The following is a 6000-nucleotide window of genomic DNA, read 5'->3' as shown; positions in this document are numbered from 1 at the left end:
CATCTCCTGCCCCCGCCCCCCACCTCCCCCCATCCCCCCCGCCCCCCCCGCCTCTTCCCCTTTCTTCTCCGTTCTCTCCGCCTCGCCGCTACTTTCGTCCCCGCGGGTCCCGCCTCCTCGCCCCCCCCCCCGCGCCGGGCACAGCGGCGGGGACGCGCCCAGAGCGGCGCGCGGCGGGCACGGGCACGGGCGCGGGCGCGGGGGCGCGCGGCGGGCGCGCGGGCGGGGCCGGCTCCGCGCCCGGGTTTCCAGCGGCCGCGGCCAATCCCCGCGCAGCCCGGGGCGGTGTCGCGCCCGAGCCGGGACCGGGCGGCTCCTCCCGCCCCCGCCCCCCGCGCGCCTGCCGGGGCCGCGCCGGGCCGGTCGGAGCGGAGCCGGGGGTGCCGAGCGCGGGAGGCGGCGGCGGCGCGGAGCCCAGGTGAGCGGGCGGGAGCGGGTGGCGGGCGGGGGCCGCGGCCGCCGCAGCCCCGGCCCCTCGGCCTCCCGGGGCGGGGCGGCCCCTGCGGGATGGCAGACAAAGCCCCGAGGCCGGCCCCGGGCTCCGGGCACTGAGGGGACCCCACGTGCGCAGCCCTCTCTCCCCGCCACGTGGGGGCGAGGTCCCCGGCGCCCCTTCCTCCGCATCCTCCGAGCCGGGGCCTCGGGGTGGCCTCTGGGCGGGATCGCGCCCGCCCCGGGGTGGCAGGGGCGGTCCCGGAGTTTTGAACGGAGGTCACCGGGGCGCCGGCAGCCTAGGCCCGCGCGCTCGCCCTCGCCTTGGACAGGTGGGGGCGGCTGGGCGGCTGGGGCGCAGGGGAGGAGCGGGCGCGGGACTTGGAGCATCCCACCCCGCACCCCTCCGGCCTCGGGGGCGGACCTAGGCCAGCAGCTGGGGGGCTGGGGACCGTGGCCCCCCCGCCCCCTCCAAGAGCCTCTGTCGGCGGGAACCTCCCAGGCTCGGTCCTTTTGACCTAAATTCGCGGCGGGGCCGCAGCGGCGCGTCGTGCGCGCAGAGGGGCGCCTTCCCCCGCACCCTCCGCCTGACTCGGGGGGACGCGGGGAGGCTGGGCCCGGCCCCACTCGGCACCAGCCTGGAGCCTTCCCCGGTCCCCACCCCCTGCGCTGCCCAGTTTGGGGAGCAGGGTGTTTGCGCATCCGCCGGCCACCCTGGCTGCTCACCCTGGCGATGAAGAAGGTGCACCCCCGCCCCTCGCGTCTCCCCCAGAAGGTTGGGGCGGGGCGGGGGCGGAAACCCAGGGCTGCCCGCCAGAGAGGGGCGCATGCTGGCCTCGGGGTGGGACGTGCGGTGCCCACCTCCTCAGAGGCGACTTTTGCCGTCCACGGTGGGGTAGACCCCCCCCCCCCCCTGTCCCAGGGACGGAAACTTCGTGCCCTGGAGCCGTGCAGTCATCTACTCCCCTCCTGGCTCTGCCCCCAGCGGGCACGGGAGCGGAGGGCTCTTTGTCCCCACGGGCATCCTCGCTCCCAGGGGGAGGTAGGGGCCGCAGGAAGGGGAGGGGTTTGGGGAAGTTAGACCCCTTGGCCCAGGCCACCCCACAAAAACATGCAATTTAAGAATGAACAATGTAGACGTTATGCAAGCGCGGCTTCTTGGTGAGCGGGGCCCTCCGTTTAGACTGTTGCCCCATAAACCCTTCCTTTGTAGAAAGCAGCCCTTTGTAGTGAGAGCCACACGATGCATTTTTACATAAAAAACAGCCACCGTTGGAGGAGCTCCTTTGTACTGTGCGGCTTGCATGCGTTATCTCATTTAATGCCTAAAAGCGTCCTGCAAGGCTGAGATTTTTATCCCCATTGTAGAGATGAGAAGATCAAGGCTTGAAATAATCCTGCCGTGTTGGTAGGAGTTTGCCCCATGTATGGAGGGGCTCAGAGAGGTTAAGTCACTTGCTCGGGGTCACACAGCCAACCCAGGTATGTCAGGTCCTAGAGCCTTTGCACTTGACCACCTGTTCTAGAGCAGGGACCCCTGCACAGCCACCCTTAGCTTCTTGAGTCCAGCCTGTGAGGACACAGATCCACGCGGGCACAGTGGTGATGCTGATCAGCCTAGACTTGTCTTTGCTCCCAGGTTGTTAATGGTCTGATAGCCAAATATATTTACTAATAACTGCAGTGGCTCTCATCGAGGGCAGTCCCACTATTCTGGAGAGTGTTTGGAAACGCTCGGGAGTGACTTTTGGTTGTCAAAATCACGCTGAGCATTCCTGGCTTTGGGTGAGCAGGAGCCAGAGATGCCAGATGTCTTGCGAGCAGGCCAGAGCAGGCCAGATCTTCGGCAGATGTGAAGAATTGCCCTGCCCTAAATGCCAGGGGTGCCCCTGTTGAGAAACACCAAGAGGAGTAAGTGCTGTGGGCATGAAGGGAGCAGAGGGCAGTGGGGGTTCTGGAGAAATCCCTTCTGCCTGGTATCAATCCAGGAGGCTTTCTGGAGGAGGTGTCATTTGTGCTGAGCCTTGAAGAATGGGCTAAAAAGTAGAGTTTGGATGAAAGGAGGAGGGGAGGAAGATAGGACGTGATGACCCAGCAGGGGAAACTTTCTGCAGTCTTCCTTGAGAACTTCAGCCTGGATCCGAGATGGGCTGGTGTGTGGGGAGGCGCCTCTCTCAGGAGGAAGGGATGGGCTGGGTGGGGTAAGCCAAGCCTATTTTCATAGCATTTGGACTCAGATTTTAACTTGGAAGACAGAGTTCCCCTTACTCCACCATGAACCCATTTTATGGAAGGGCTCAGAGAAGCTCAGTCACTTGTTCGGGGGCACTGGCGACCTCCTCCCTGGCACGCCTTCTTGTGGCTGCGGGTAGCCTATGGTTCCCATTTCCTTTCCCGATCCTGGAGCTTTGGGGCAAACGCTCCTTCAGATTTCCCTTTGGGTCAGAGGGCCCGGTATTGCTATTTATTGCAGATGTTTCGATTTCCCAATAGCTCCTCTCTTTGGACCCGGTTAGACAGGCCTGGCTCCGTGGCCTGCAGCGCTCTTTGCCTGCATTTCTGTGCCTTTTTCCCTGGAAGCTGAGAAAACTTCCTTCGGAAGGGACTTTTCTTTCAGGCTGTGCTTTCTTACCCCACAGACCTGTTAATAATATGGGACCTTTTGTGTCTGGCTTCTTTCACGGAGCATAATATTGTCAAGGTTCATTCATGCTGTAGAATAAATCTGCGCTGCCTTTTTTACGGCTGAGTAATGCTCCTTTGTGTGGGCAGACCACATTTTGTTCCTCCATTCACCTGTGGATGGACGCTCGGGCTTCTTAAGGCCACTTTATCCCTCTGCTGTCGCAGCCTCCAATGAATAAGTCTCTGGGCGCGGGACATTATGGTGTCACTCCATTTGCAGGGAGAGGGCGATGGGAGAAAGAGTCTCTGAAATCAGTTGGGGACCAGCTTCCTGGGTGCAGGTTTTCAGGATTACCTTAACTTCACCCCCACCTGCTCCTCCGCAGGAATCCTAGCTCCCTCTAAGCCCATCACCCCGGGGCAGTGCCCGGGTATTACTCAAGTGTGATTTTCAGGGTGTCTTGGTTTCATTCAGTCACCAGGATTTGGTAATGGTAGGTCCCCACGCGGTTTCACTGGTGTGTATTCTGTGACGGTTTTTCCAGGTCGGTAAATACGCAAAGGAAAGAAAGATTTGGGGCGAACGCTCTTTCAGATGTTCCTTTGGTCGATCGTGCCCTAACCCTGTGGCCAGCCGTGGAGTCACCTCGGTCTCTCCTGGTGCCCACTTAGCAGCTGAGCATCCTGAAAACTGAGCCGGGAGGAAACCCAGAAAAGACCAGCCCCTCAGTCCCTCCCGTTTGACAGCTGGGGTCTTTCCGGAGCCTTGACTGTGAGCCACGCTGTGTGCTGGGCACTGTCATATAGAAGACTGACTCGACAGCTCCCCTCAGGGTAGGCCGTGCCAGCTCCATTTCACAGATGAGAAAATCAAGGCTCAGGTCCGCGGGGATCTGAGTGGTTTCCTGACAGGCTCTGGGATCTGCCTTGGCCGCCTCGTGCTGGCAAAGGGTGCCCATTTTCTCACGGGGTGGACGGGACACCACCTCCTCCGGGAGGTTAGGCGTGGAAATAGATTCCGAGTGGCTTTGCTCTCTGAAAAATAAGAGTTTGAGTGAGTGTTTTTTCCTTCCCTGATTGGATCCTTTCCTCAACAAAAAGAAGAAGAAAAAAAAAAAGAAAAAGGCATATTTAAAAGGAAGTGAGTGCTGCGACTTCGCAGGGCAGACCCACCCCCTGCCTGGCATTCCCTGCGGGGTGATGCTAGTGACCCAAATGAGGAAGGAATGATTTTCGCCGCCAGTGTGTTCGGTTTCAGCCGTGTTTGTTTGCAATGTTGCTGCTGATTTATTTTTTCATTCAATTATGAAACATTTTAAGCATAGACAAAGGCCAAAGTTTTGCGCTGTTGACTGGCTCATGTTTTTGGAGGGCTGGAAGGAGGCCCGGGAGGTGATGGAAAGAGGGCAGAGCCGGGCACTGGCTCTGGAACCCTGGTGAGTTTTCACTGAACCTACACTTTCGGGGGCTGGTGACAAACTCTGCCCTGGGAACTGGTCGGGGGCCTGGGAACTGTTGGGGAGTGCTTTGGAAAAGATAAAGGAGTCCAGCATTTTCCCCTTTTGGAAAGGGGAGAAAGAAAACTCCAAGAATCTGCGGTGCCCCCACCCTCCCATCCTGAAAGCTGCTGGGAAACTATTTTTATGTCTCTTTTTGTCCTGTTGGCTTCTGTAAATAGTTGAGCGATGGCAGTGGGAGAGGGGAAAATGCTAATTGCATCTCGGGCGGGGACAGGAGGGGGGTCCCTAAGGCAGTGGGAGGTGGGGGCGCCGGGAGGCCGAGCTCTCTGGGGCTGGGACTCGAGGTAGGAAGCAAATGGGCGCGAATGCGCCTTGTGGGTGGTGCCTGAGATAAGCCTCTGCTGAAGAAATTTAAATGGGGAACCGGTGGTTTGAATGGGGGGCAGGGTGTAGGGGGAGGACACCTTCCTTCTGCCTTCTTAAAGGGACTTTGGGATTTTACCTTCAGTGCCTCTGGCTGAAAGAGGTTTCATTTATCCCAGATGATTCTTCCACCCTCAGGATCCAGGTGTGGGGGACTGTTCTGGACCCCCCAGAGCTGCTTGGAGGAGCTCCTCTTTGCCCCTGGCTGGGGCTGCTTTGTGCCGGAGGCTGGGGAGGGAGGGGGGTGCTAGATTTAGCATCACCCCCGAAGGCAGGAAAGAGGGAGGGAGGAGGGCCGTGGGTGGGCAAGGCGCGGATGCCCGTGGGTCTCTGGATACTGAGCGGGCCCCCTCCAGCTCTGCTTTGCTGAGCTGCAGAATGTGAGAATCAGAGTCTTTTCATTGAAGGACTGGGAGGGATTCCGTGGGAGGAGAGGAAGGAAGGGAGGCGGTTCCTGCCTCCCCTTCCATACCCCGCACCCTCAGCCGCACCTGCTCACCGTGTGAGGCCTCAGGAACACGCACCTGTCCTTAGATACCTGGCTGCGTGGTCAGGGCCCAGCACAGTGGGTCCGGGCTGCCTTTCGCTGCTCCAGCCGGTTAAGCAGAGACAGGGTTGAATCGCATACGAGCCTTTATTCCAGTCCTGCGGGCGGTGCGGGAGAGCAGGCGGGTCATCCCGAAAGATCTGCTCTACCCGCCTCCCGTAAGCCGGTTGCTTATCCTGGGGAGAAAGGTTACATGGGGAAGGGGCAAAGGGAGTGAGAGTGGGCGCTACGGTTTACAGGTCGCAGGAAATTCGGGCTGGGGGCCTTGCAAAAGGGCGGGGCGTCTCCCCGACCCCTTTGTTTCGGGAACAAGGTTGTTATCTTTCCGCGATAAAAGGAATAGGGACTGAACTCCAAGGCCAGCTCCCACGTCCCACTCCGGGAAGTGGGGCGTGCAACTCCCAGCCAGGTTAGAAAGTGCTTTTTCTAATAAGAACAAAACAATCACAGTTAACAGAACATGATTAATATTTCTTATACCTACAGCTAACAGTCATGGTTAACAGAGCATGA

The 6000-nt window shown here is 59.7% G+C and overlaps 1 protein-coding gene across 3 annotated transcripts in view; it reads left to right on the top strand.

The window, feature by feature from the left end:
• Nucleotides 1-309: 309 nt before the first annotated feature.
• The window catches only part of CAMKK2 (calcium/calmodulin dependent protein kinase kinase 2), a 30990-nt gene continuing 25299 nt past the window's right edge, over nt 310-6000 (top strand). For 2 of the 3 annotated variants that reach the window (XM_081123631.1, XM_081123627.1), the window contains exon 1: nt 310-418. The gene's annotated coding sequence lies outside the window, so the exon portion shown is untranslated. Of the gene's footprint in view, nt 419-4463; nt 4494-6000 lie in introns of those variants that run through there. The other variant, XM_081123630.1, reaches the window with a different exon arrangement.

This window comes from Miniopterus schreibersii (assembly GCF_964146895.1).
Source record: "Miniopterus schreibersii genome assembly, chromosome: 20".
Taxonomy (NCBI): domain Eukaryota; kingdom Metazoa; phylum Chordata; class Mammalia; order Chiroptera; family Miniopteridae; genus Miniopterus; species Miniopterus schreibersii.
This window is presented reverse-complemented; position numbering and strand designations above follow the sequence as displayed.